Source organism: Tribolium castaneum, chromosome 3, assembly GCF_031307605.1.
Source record: "Tribolium castaneum strain GA2 chromosome 3, icTriCast1.1, whole genome shotgun sequence".
Lineage (NCBI taxonomy): Eukaryota > Metazoa > Arthropoda > Insecta > Coleoptera > Tenebrionidae > Tribolium > Tribolium castaneum.
The window spans coordinates 12,411,251-12,425,333 of NC_087396.1; the positions used below are offsets into that span (position 1 = coordinate 12,411,251).

At 34.5% G+C, this 14,083-nt stretch overlaps 1 non-coding gene across 1 annotated transcript; it reads right to left on the minus strand.

The window, feature by feature from the left end:
* Window positions 1–13,774: 13,774 nt before the first annotated feature.
* Window positions 13,775–13,861, minus strand: Mir3894 (microRNA mir-3894). Its single transcript, NR_038753.1, has one exon. It is a non-coding gene; the product is annotated as a microRNA mir-3894 (primary transcript).
* Window positions 13,862–14,083: the final 222 nt, after the last annotated feature.

Genomic DNA, 14,083 nt, shown 5'->3' on the forward strand with positions numbered 1-14,083 from the left:
AGCTCTGGAAATAATAGCGTTCCACGTAGCATTTCGCCAGGTTATCAAACGAAAGTTATCTCTTAATAAAATTCCTTACAACTTTATTAGATGGGCAATAAATAAAAGTTTTTTGGTTTGTCTGTGTATGTGTATGCTTCTTGATTTGGCTACTGTTTGTGTATCAAACCGGTCTCAGCTTTCAATAAACCTCTCTTCACGATCTTGGTGTGTTTCAGGATTGTTCATTTGGTCTATTAAGTACACTAGAAATAGGCATTGACTTGATATAAAAGCCTCCATGCACCTGCATCTGAGCCACTCATCAACCGTTATTTTATGTTGTTAGTCGGCTACTGGTTAGATATACACGTGTACTCAAATACCAATTATTTACGTTTACTCTGCACTAAGTCTAATTGGCATCTGCAGGATTTTTTCCCTAGATGGAGCTATTATTTTACGCGATTTCAGGCCAGATAAGCGCATCTACTGACTCCATTTTTCCTCATGAAAAACTACACACAATTAATTTCGTTTATTTATCTCGGCACTAATTACGCAGCCCATTGATTATCCTTATTTGAAACACATTTTTATCCCAGCTGAATGCAAAAACAGCAAAACGAATATTCAAAAAACGGATATTCCGCTTTGATTTACGAATTCCGACACAATTAAATTCCCAGATTTTTTAAATAACTTTGAATGCAATAAATGAACGTTAGCACTGATTTCATAGGTGATCAGTATTCCAAATAACTTGAAACTAATATTTTCAGACAGGATGCCAACTTTTACAACTCTTGGTAAAATTATAGCCATATATCAATGTTATGTTTTGGTTTCCAGGTAGTAGAGACTCAGCGGGATACCAACCCCACTAACCCATATGGTCGAGAATTTCTTGGGGTTTCATCACCAGATTTTACGTTCTAGTAAACATTATATAACGATTATAAAAACACTCACCATGTGAGCAGATTAAATTAGAGTTAATGGATTTTCGACAGTTTATTAAGTTACACAAAAAATGTAAAATATTCTCTAGGAGGAAATACAACGATAAGTTATAAATAAAGTTATAAGGAAGTCGGAATACGTGAGCTTTATTTTATCTTTATTTTATTGGGACATTGAGATCACAACAACAAAATATCAAATCAGATTTTTTTAATTTGGCAATAAATAACAATTAGAATATGTCAAGTAAAATGTTGTGAAACGGATTAGAGGTGATAAAAAGTAGGACGGGAAACTTTTAGTATTAATTAAAAGGGTAAAAAATCGTATGAGAGGATGTGTAAGTGTGAAGACCGCAAACGTGATAAAAGTTACACAAATGCTATTAATGTTTTACACCACAATATGTATGTATTGCACATTTGCATGCAGGTACCTAATGCAAACGTGAATGTAAAATCTTTCCAAGTCCAGTAAATCTGATAATGATTTAAGTATATTTAAATCTTGTAAATGCAAACAAGCTGGCTATACGTATGCAGTATTCCTAAAGTTCTGACATTAATTAAATTTTAGATGTATACAAAATAGACTCAACATGGAATAGTAATTCAGCTAATTGTAGATAATTATCTGAAACAGAATAACTTGAAGAAAACTATACAAATTACAGTTGCTCCAATTCGTAGCTAAAACTTAAACAATTAGGTTTAAGTACATACTAATACGCTTCCTGCGAAAGCTGCATTTGCCTCGAAGTTCGATTCATTCTCGGCACAGGATCGAGAGAGAAATCAGAAATAACGTGCAGAGGCTCGCTGCTCACTTCCAGCAGTAACGTGGCGAGAAGCCAGTCTAAAAGTTTTAATAAACATAAAATACATTTAAGTTCATATCTATTACATTTAATATGAGTTGCTATTTCGGAATCATATTGCTGTGCATGCACTGTATTTGTGCAATTTGCAAGGCGTGCAAGGTATCCACCTTACCGGCTTTTATAATTTTAAACTCGCTAATTACCCCACAGCGCCTGCACTCTTCTTCGAATGCGCTAATCGCCTTTAAGTTTTTCTCCTAAGCAGAACTTATTCCCTCGGAAATTACCAGAACTGCAGCGTAATCCAAAAAAATGCCTTTTCCAAAACGAGCACGGCTAAGGGAGCACCGAGGCGTTTTTCTTGTAATTCTAGCACAATTTATAAGCTTGAAAAGCGACTGCAACATGTGAAGTGTTCTTTAATCTGACAGAAGTGGTAGAGCAAATAAGATAATTGAAAATATGTGTTGGCAAAGCCTCAAGGTCGAGGGATGTTATTTATCCCAAGACACCATACGAGTGTGTTCGTTTCCCCAAGACCGGATTGTAATTCTGCTTGTAATTAGCGAGGATATATGGGACCAACAATGGTTTATGAGACTCGTACCTGCCTCAAACCTGTCACTGAATACGTTCGGTTCGAACGCACTTCAATTAAACGCGTCTCCGACAAGCAGTGATTTGTTCATTTAACTGATTCGCCCATAAAGCTCGCGAGCTTCGGAACAGGAGAAATGGCACACACACACCAGCTCCATCTAATGATATGTCTGATTGATAACATTATGACCTACCTTAACGGAACCCCTCTAGCTATATTTAGCAATTTGTAATACATGCTATCATAATTTTCACCGAAAAATAAGTAAACAAGTAGTTATCACCTAGGTACATCGATTGGAGCTTACAAACAATAAAGTTGTTATCGTTCCCGAGCTAAATAGTCATTTTAGGCGGCATGTTGGCACTATCCTCTACTTTGATTTTTTGTAAAAATATTGTTTTATGTGTGCAATTAGTCACCGAGGAAAGATAGTTTTGAACTCGGTTGGCACTAACAAATGTTGGTATAAGCCGTAGAGTTGTTTATTTTGAAAACAAAAATCAGTTCCTTGTTTGCGTTTGATTCTTTGTTCCCAAATCTCCGAAATCAACAATAAATTATCTAAAAATACCGGCAACACAGCCACGACGTTTGCCTTAGTACCGTAATTTCCAAAATGAATCATCTAAATTCCAGAGTTGTTCCTTAAATTGACCTTGCAGCTATCCAAATATCCTATAAATTTGTATCTTTGAAGTAAACTCGGAATGACAATGTATCTTGGTCGAGATTCATTAAATTTTACAAGTTTTATAGTGCATTAATCACATGATGTTTCTTATTTGATAATATTTATATGCATGAACTCGTGGTTTACTGCAGAAATAAATGGCAGTCATCTACTCTAAGGTTAAACCAAGCGCACATACGAAATTCCCTTGGCGTTTTTTGACATAAAATTTATAAAGAGAACACTTAGTACTATCTTAATGGAAAATCGTTCCTCTCCAAACTAATGCGAGGATTTGCTTTCGCGTAATGTTGCCCAAATACGTAAAATAATAATGGAAATTTTACGAACATTTTATTAGAATAATTCCTTTAGTGTAAGCTTTATAGTCGATTTTGAAAAGTAGATATGAAGTAGTAAAATCGCGAATGGCGGGATAAAAAGCAACGAAGGTAGTTTAAACTGTTCCACAGTAAATCGAGCACTTTTAAAAGTCCCGACGAACCTCCTGTGTAACGAGCCCATAAAGATGCATTAGGACTATTTGTGTATATTATTGAGGCACTTTAGCAACCGTAAAACACTCTCTAAACACGGCAGCTGTAAAAATCGCAATTTACAGACCGGTGGCCAGGATACGTGCCATCACACGCCCAGCATCAAGTTCAAACAACATTAAATTCTGTTTTCTATATTTGTTCAACAAATAAATAAAAACAACGTAATAACAGACGGCAAGTGTTTGTTTTGCTATTTTAATAAATGTAAAATAACAGAAATGTGCGCAAATATGGACGTTGATTTTTGTGCCAAAGTATAATTTGCATGAAAACATAACTGATAAAGCTGATAAACAAGATGACAATAATTTTTATCGGTCGAAAAATAGCATTACAAGGTCGTCACACTTTATCTACCTCGTCTCTTGTTTTCCCAAATGGAGTATTTACCACGAAAATGTAAGACTCAGTATGAGATAATCGGTCATTCTTCTTCAATCAATAGATTTTATTGCAATTTTGGCCAAGTAGATGTGACGCTAAACACGTACGCAATTTTTCGCATAGGCATTTGAATAGCTATTAATTAGATACTACAAATAGTACAACTGTCGTAAAAACAGGAAACGGTTTAGCTTATCTGATTGCTATCAAAGTTTCCATTTTTGGGAATAAATGGCACGACAGGTTTGATTCTCCGAAATTAAGTTTAAAAATACAACAGCCATCAAATTAATTTTCGTTCCTAACATTTCTGTATCTCGATCTGTGAGTTTTTGTGTCGAATGTCTCTGATTTCAGAAATAAATTGGGAGGTTCACCGTTAGACGTGGCTGCAAATGCATCCGTTTAGCGTCTTTATCAGATATTTTTGTGTAATTCAGATGGAACATGTGAGATTATAAGGAAACTTGTTTCTGAAAACTACATTTAGCGCTTCTTCAGTAGTAGTTTCGCTAACCAGTTCCAGAATTCAAATATTTCAGACGCGAGGTATCAGAAATGAAATCAATTTTTTTAAGAAGCGAAAGCAGGAAACGCTATTGTGACGAGTAATGAGTGTAATTACCGGTGGTATTATTTCGTCACGTCAATAATATTGATTATAATAAAAGCTTAATGGAACAAAAGTCAATCTTTCCTTAATAGATAATCGAATTTTTCTCGTTTATTTTTCATACTTCTTATTAATATTAATTTATGTTGCTGCAACGGTCAAGTAACCTTCACCATTAACCATTATCGGGCGCACAACATGGCCTTAATTAGCCGCTATTTAAATTCACAACATCACGTTATGGTTTATTGTGTTAAAAATATCAAATGCTAGCACAGTGTTAAATTTTTATTTTCCTTTACTTAGCGCATTTGATTAGTGGCAAAACAACCTTATCTAATTTAAATCGAGCCATTGTTTATTGTTTAAAACCTCAATATCTCTTCCCTATACGTGATGCACATTCTTCCACAGCCGAAATTAAAAATGGTGATTGTGACTCGCTAAATATAGAGGGGGTCCGTTAAGGTAGGTCAGAGCGGAGATACAGAGCGTTTCGCAGAAACGAAAATACAGATAGTGCAAAAACGATATCGAAAACAATACGAAACAATGCGGAAAAACCCACAAAAAATAAAAAAATGCCGATTAAAATGAGATTTTAGGAATTTTAAGGCGGGTTTACAAGACGGTTAAACGCAATTAAATTTTAATTCGCGATTAATTTGACATAATTTTTTCAGTGACGAAAAAATGGCGAATTAATTAGTTCGAATTTTAATTCTCTGTAAACTGACCCTTCTAGTCTAGACAATGTCGTCAAGTCGTCAAAAACAAATAGTTTTTCTAAATTGGTGATTGAAATACATGTAAAAGTACAAAGTAAAAAAGTGAAAATACAAACAAATAGGTTTCAAACATGGATTTTGCATGAGCAAATCAAATCTGCTTTGAATGCGTTGATTTTTTTCTGAAAAGAAAATTATGAATAAAACTACACGAAAACAGTCAGTGATTTTTTTAAAATACATATCTGTAGTGAAAATAAAAATGGGTGTCAGTTCAACATACAGCACTCCAAAAAATATAAAGTACACTTTTTTAGTTCAAGAGAGGATTTCGTCACAGCTAGTTATTGTTGCTCCAAATTTTGGAAAAAAACAATGCTCGAATTTTTCCCTTTTGGGGATTTTTGCTGTGCAAAAGAGTGGGATATACCCACACGTAGGTACTTGTGGAATTGTTTTTTATTTTTGTTCTAGTTTTAATACTTGTGTCATGTTTGTAGATAAACAATTTTTTTACCAAATCACTCTGAAACAAAAACACACGTGGAGCATTTTCGAAAACAATAATTTCGCACGCCTTATTTTTAGATAAGGGCTGCTAATACCGGAGTGGAATACGGTTTAATCTGGAAGATTAGAGCCATAAAATTTTATGATTTTGAGAAAACGCTTTACTTATGCATGCTAATGCACGAGGTGGATGTCCAGACGGGTGATGTTTGCGGGTCTATGTTGCGAAATGGGCTTATCAAGCTGGCAAAACGAAATAAATCAAATAAATGCCGACCGCAAGAGTTAATCTCGTGCAATGTCACGACATATGTAATTGCGCATTTACGATAAGATAGCAGCAAGTATCGAGGTCTGTGCGCTGCAGTTTGCCCCAGGTCAGTAACAGCGGGCGACGACACCCACGCCAAGTCTGGGCCTGGAGTGCGGCCAACGCCGTGCTCAAAAGGCATCTCCAGCCCGTGTTCATCAATGACCCAGCCTCAACAAACCGCTCTCCCTGGTTTAATCGGGCGAGATATGCGTAAACATCTTCGATTTGCCCATTTTGTAAATACCATTTTATGTCAGTAAATATTTTCATACACATGGAGAGTGCACTGCAAAAACAAGTCAGGGATACGGCCTTCTCTGATGCGTATTTATAGAAAATTTTATTTTATGGCCTTCTCATTTATATTGAATGTGTATACGTTTAATGACCGCCGTATATTTCGTTTGCAACAGTTATCGGGGCAAAGAAAACACGTTCATATGTGGGTATTTATTGCCAACTAAAATTTCAATTTCATTAACTTACTTATTTATCACTGAAATTTCGCGATAGAAAGGTCAACCGCAGCGCAACGGCTCATTGGGAGCTTTCGAAAAAACATCGTTAACCTTTACGGAGTCAATTAAAAGAGTAATCAGAAGTTCTTCATTAAATAAGAGCCACTTAACCATCGCAAGATTAAATAAAAACCCAACGTGCTCACGAGGAGCCACATAAAAACTTATCCAAACTCTTCTGTACCATAAATTTCAATCGTTATTATTGTTACTAATCATGGAAAAACTGCACGGTCCCTTGATGTCACAATGATGTTTCATTACTTACAAAAGCTCATGCAACTTCCTGCACTAATGTATTTCAGCTTTTAGTAACCCAGACTTAATTTTCTTTTACTCATTAGTCGGCAAGATGCAATAAAACCGTTTTTCTGTGTTATTATACGCAGACTTTCAATGAAATTGCGTTTTTCCTTCTTAATAGATGCCTCTACATTATTACAGCCAATTCTGCATGTATTAACATCTGCAAAAAATACAAAAATAGACTTAATACCCACCTATCGAAATTGACTGCTTACGTCAATCAACTTATTTGATAAGTTATCACACAAACCGCGACAGTTTGTCTGTGGTGTTCGTTTTTATCAAAATAATTTTGATATTAATCCTACAGATTTATTTTTATTTATTTCGTAAAATTCCCAACAATTTCAGGAGATAAGGCTCATTGACATGGCTAAATTCATTGGTACATCAATCGAATTATTGTGTAATTTTAAATTTTACCCAAACCTCCAAGAAATCTAAACTTCAAAACTGAGAAAAGTATATAATCGATATCAGTAACAACCATGTTGCAACATTTTTTTTAAATTTAATACAATGGTCTGAATAAGAAATCCTTTTCATGATTATCAAAATCATTCAGTGACGAAATGGCCAATAGCTTTACCCGTAAGAGAATCTAATTTAAGTGCTTTGTAATTTTAGGCACATGTAATTAGGTAGAGCGTAATGTAACAATAATGTGGTTAATTTATTAGATTACTTCAAACCATCATTAGCAGTTGCAGATATTTAACATCGAACACATTAGTCTCTCACCATACCTTTTAAAAACACTTTTTCAAAACAAAATTAAACACTTATTAAACACTTGTTTGGACTAAATGTGGTTTTTCATAGACTTTTGCCCTTCTACGAGTATTTGCTACGTTCCAACAATTTCTTGCTTTAGTTTTGTTGTATTGTAATTTGATTTTGAAAAATGTTAAACGAACAGGTATACAGATTCTGTAAGAAGATGCATAGATCTGCCTATCTGAATGTATTATTTATACATGTTTGTTTTGTTTGGGCCGCTAGATAAAATAGAGAAAATAATGCCATTTAACTACTCGTTTAATTAGTGAAAATAAATTTCAATAAATAATGTGGAAACATTTGCTAATTAATTACCATTTTACGAGCGTCTGCAAAATATTTCGCTATTGATTCGGTGGGATTTTAATTATCTGATAAACCTATTTTAGTTTATTATGGTGCATATTTTTGCATAATTATAATAAAGAACATAAAGAATAAAATGATGTCAAATGTGCTGACAAACTGTGTGTCCGAGATGAATTTATTTTCGGGTGAAGATCGATTCCGCAAACTTTTACAAAAAATAAAATGTGAGGAACAAATTAAGCAAAGGTCAGCTTATACGTGTTTAAAGCGAGCATCGTATTTTATCCGAGTTTTATTTTTCTAGGTTACAGGCAGATTGGAGGTCACAAGTCAAAAGTTGGCAAAAAGACAAAAATGATAGAAGAAAGAAATTCAGCAAGGAAGCTAATTTGTTATTAGTGTAAACAGTGTGGGGCCCTTGGGGTATAAAACTAATTAAAGCTCTTTACTTGTTTGTTTTATTTTATCAGATATGATAATAATTAATCGTCCGTAGATTAAAAGATAACGCCTCAATATTACTAATTAAGGTATTCTAGAAGGAAAATTTATGTCTGACAGTTTCACTATGACATGCACAAAATTTTGCTGATGAATTTAAATGTTGGGGAGTCTATTAATTTGAATCTATAAATGTCTTTTTTAATTGTGTCCCCGATTGCGCAAAGTTGTTCAAACTGAAAGCCATATCCTCTCTAATTTAAGAGAAACGGCGCAAGGCCAAAGTCGTGAATACAGTTTGAATATTTTATAACTGCTTTTGAACTGAAGGGTTGCGTCCGTGTAGACAATTAAGCCGTACAATAAATCTAAATAATGGTCCCTTTCGGCTTCATAACTTAATCTAACCCATTACTATTGCTGCTTCACTTCAGCTAATTGCTTTGCAATATGGACTGCGCTGATAATGGCACTTGGTAGATGCTAAAGCTGTCAATAACCCCAAAAATTCGTGAGTTTTTTATTACCTGATAAAAAAGTCTAACATCATGTAAACAACTAATTATTTTCTCAATTAAACAGATAAAGGACGAATTTAGATCAAAAGCGCAATGACACTCGAATATCTTAAAACTATCAGCAGGAAAACGTATTTTTAACGCTTCCATCGATGATTCGCGGCATGTGGTTTGAAATCGCCGTGGACGGACAACAAAAATGTGGAAACATTCCCGAGGACAGCGCACTATTTATTTAAAAAATAAAATTGATGCAAATCTCACTTTCAATGTTAAGATTTACGTAGCAGGTTCTCAATTTAAATGAGGCGAGCTTTTATCAACAACATCCGGTTATTGAATAGTCAAGCCGAGCTGATTTTCAATGTCCAGTTTGACGTGCGCTACTGACTTTTTACTCTCGTTCTCTAGATTCGAATCTATTTTTTAAACTGGCCGAGGCTGAAGACTAGCGAATCGCATTTATAAGTGGATGGATTTATTTCGGGGCTCGCTATTAAGAAAGAATTACCTACTTGTAAGCGAATAAAACGGTTTTGCATTGAACGAGCGGTTTAATGGAAAAGCTCATTTGGAACTATTCTTGGCCGCGAATCTCTAGTCGTTGTTTCGGATTTAACCCGTTCCAAAATTGTCCCAAAAATAATATAAAACACTAGTTCAATGAACAAGTTTAAAGAAAATGGAGTCATTATCCTCATTATTTTGGCCAGGTAGAATATTTTCAGAGTTATTTTCGACAGGGTTATAAACAAATATATTTCGGTTTCGCCATCGACCGTTCAACTGATGGCGCATTAATTAGCTCGGTTTTTTCTCGCAATTTGTTGAGGATCGTTTATTTTAATTGATATTTAATTGGAATATTTTCTTGGCACATAAAAGATTTGCGAAATTTATCAATCACAGATAAAGCAACGACGCAGAATCAACTATCGGAAGTTGCTATCAAGTTCAATGACACCTAATGAGCGAGTTGAAACCCGCGAATCATAAAAATTTGTAATAGAGCGATCGTGTGGTGCAATACATGAGTAATTTCTCGCCGAATCCGGGCCCGTTTTTAAAGAAAAAGGCTCATGATTTTCAGCAGGAAAATGCATGCAAGGCTGATTACGAGCAAGCTCTGAAAATAGAATATGCAAATTAAAGACTCAATATAGAAAATGATATCCTTGAAAATACATTACAGTTGTTACCGGAATGGAATAAGTTATCGAATCGAATATGATTAAGTCTTGCAGCATTTTATTTAGCAATCCTGGCCAAATGTGCCATCTATTCCAAGAATTTTGTTTATTTTTCTGATAACTGCAATATTTCCAAAGACACGTGATTCTCATCAAAATTTATTTATGGTGATAGGTGGCTTTCTGTTGTTGTTTTGGCGGAGATTTCAGCACGTTTTGCGTCAATATTTCCATGCAGCAGAAAATGTGTAAAATCAGGGAGTTCAGGGACACTCCGAATGACTCGTTTGAACCGCTTATTGTCAGAGGTGCTAACTTCATAATTACTCAGAGAAGAAAGTCTTTTACTGGGAAAATTACGAATATGTTAAGCACAAGTTCAAATGGGTTTTGTAACGTTATCTTGACCAGTAAGGATGTGACGTAATTTCCTGCAATACTCGATCAGCCTCACCAGTTCTCTAAAATTTTAATATTCTCTTTATTTATTATTCTCGGCAAATGGTCGTGTGACCGCCGAGTGGGCTGCGTACTTCGCCTCTAATTTCTTTATTACCTCAAGTCAGGAAACCACCGCCATTACATAGTGGCAATTAATTGTTTTACAGAACGAGATTAAAATAATAACTATAAAGCTGGAAGAAAGTTGGAAGATAACTATTAGTGCCATCATATCTAGCAGATTAGTCATTTCCTTTTCTGGTTCTACTGTAAACACCTATATAACAAAATTGGAGGCAACTTCCGATTTTGGATTGCAGTTTAACTTTGTAAAATTGTTCAAGAAAACTGACATTAATTCCGAATTCTAGGTCAAGCACAAAATAAGTGACTGGGATTTGGAGTAATGTCCAGATAATTAAATGTTATTACAAATACGGAGATAACAAAAATCTGCCAAAATACACATTTTACGAAAACATGTGATTAGCGGAATTGAATATTTCGTGAAATTAATTGATAACACTTCTAGGAAAAATATTTTGTAGAGTGGAGATATCACAAGCTCCGTGTGGTCTGTGTTGCATTGCAGGAATTGATAAATAATTTTTCCATGTCAGTCTGTGAGAAAGCGCAAACTTATGGCAGAGAAAGATAAATGTAATGGGCAATGGTCAAGTGACAGAACATTTCGTGCAATTTATATCTTGCATAAAAATCATTGTTTGAATGGGTTAGCGGCGTGTTGCACAGCTTGCATTATCCTCTAAAAGATACTACTCAGCAAAATTTATACTAGATTTGTGAAAGTTAAGTTTATGAATATGAATAGAAATGCAAAGAGACGAATCTAATTTGTTCGTAGCGCCACTGGGACTACGTAAAAATGAAAAATTTTTGCCACTTTGTAAGGTCAACGTATGCTAATTTACCCGATCAAACGGGTATTTTAATGCGTTTCCAGTGTGTTACTGGCTTTCCTGTATAAAATATTATTATTTTAATGAAAACAGTTAAATGTAAATCAGGGAAATGCTTATAAATGTCATTAAATGGTTCGCAGGAGTGTTGTGATATTTCGTAATTTGAAATTTAATTGAAATTAATCGCGCTGTTTGTAGGTGCTGGATTATCGGGTTAAGTTCGCCCGCTCTCAAAGGGCAAAAAGGGCGCGATTTGATTTGAGAGCTCGCCGTTTTTTGCAAGTTGGCGCTATTCTTGTACATTTATTTAATTGAAACAGATAGTTCTTTTATTTAGCGACATCCGCTGTTACAAGGATTAATATGTCAGTGTGCATTCGGAAAAAGTGAATTTGAAAAAGCGTGTTTTCCTTTCCTCTTTCTTCCGCCATCATAATTTGTCAACTTAACGATGCTACATTTGAACTAAGTCGATTTCTCAAGTTTTTTACGTTCGTGCGAACAAACAAATGTAAATAAAATGTCAACATATTCCTTTATAAATGTTTAAACGATTTGTTAAACCTAGCATGAAAGAAAAAATCTTCCATTGTAAACACTGTTAGCGGCCTCGACAAATGTGCTGATGGCATGAGCACGATCATAATCATTATTGTCCATTTTGTTATGAGCTGCCGATAATCCAGTTGAAGCAAATACTAATTTCCTGAGGCACGACTCGCTACATGTTACGAATCATTTTGGTACCTTCACACACTAGTTACTCACTGCGTAAAAATACCTATTAAAAAGCCATTTTCAATATTTTATTGCCCCAAATTGATTCTTCTTACCAGTCGCTTCAAAACTGTAATTTATATTGATCACAACCTTTAGTTATTTAAACATTAAAAATCAATTTAAAAAAGTCTTTATCACTTCATTTGGTGTTTGTTGGTAAAACACGCCGAACGTCGACCCCGTTTTGGGTTTTATAAGAACGGTATTCATGCTGTTTACAGTGCGATAACGCGGATTTAAATTTATTTAAAAAGTTGTAAAATTAGTTACGACAACAGATCGTCGTAATACACGTGTAACTAAAGAAACATAATCAAACTTAAAAATAATCAGTGACACTCAAATCTGGTAAATATTTACGTTGGTCGAGTGCGCAGGAAGCTCCTCTCAGAAATCGAACAAAAATTGAGAACGTTCTCTGATCATAAAACAACCGTTAAGTTGTTCCATGTCCTACCACAACTTCGACGCCGCTTCCATGTGTGTGTATTTTGCGTAGTTACCACATTATTCACTTTATTGTGCAAACAACCATCTTCTTCTAACCCACATCAAGATCGCAGACAACGCGAAGACCTGGGAAGAAACTTTCAGCTGGGAACGGTTTATATTTATATTTAAGGTCACACGTCACTGTAAAATTTTATGTGTTGTTTGCCAATGGATTTATAAAATAATAATTATTGTGGAATATGAAATATTGGTATTTTATTTACTACTCTTAATTATTACACTGACCATAAAATTTATTTGCCTGTTAAATAATGCAGATCATTATGCAAATTTACAACTTTCCAGTTTATCAAAAGAAAAACACAGTTTTGCTCAAAAACAAAAATAAACACTTTTTTCATAGATAAAATCGATGGAAAAATATATTATTAGGACGTACTTGACGTATGTTGTGTGTTTAATGTAAATTTGAAGAATGTTTACAATCGTGTGTTTACAAAAAATATAGAGCTAATAAACTGTTTAAATCTATGAACAAATATTTTTCACTTTTGCCTAAATATTTTTACCTGACCTCAACCAATGTGAAAACGTTACGTAAGGTTAGGATTTTATTATTTTTTACAGCTTGTCAGCGTATTTACTTTATTTTAAACACAATGCACTCACATGAGAATTTTTAATTTAAATATTTATCCAACATTTTTCTCATGGCGAGCTAAAATTTTAATTAAAACGTTATTAATTATTAAAAATTGACCGGCCCGGGCGTTGTTCCTGGAAATGTCCTCACCTCTACATGGAAAATTTCTAGTTCAATAAATTACAATAAATGAGTGTTCCAAACAAGCCAGACGATTCACTGAAATATTGCTTAAATATTTAAAAGTGAATTAATCCTTGTCTGAGGTGCGCAATTATAAAAACAAATATCTCCTGTTTTGCTTGAAATCACATCCTGTCTTAGCGTATTTTGTTTACAATTAATTCCAATAAACCGCTCACGTTCCGCCGTCGTAAAAATCGTCTGCATTATGGAATTAAAACCGCAAATTTCAAATTTCAATTATTTTCCGACTATCAGTGTTCAATGCCACATGATTGCAAAAGTCGAGTCAGTTCACTGACTGCATCCCGCATATTAAAAAGCCCAAACACATAAACAATATGCGCACCTTCTGTACAGTACACCAGACAGAGAAGGAGCGCGTCCAATAAGTCAAAACACTCGTCCCTGCTTGCAATATTGGCCATGAGACTGTTTATTTGAGTCGGCGGGA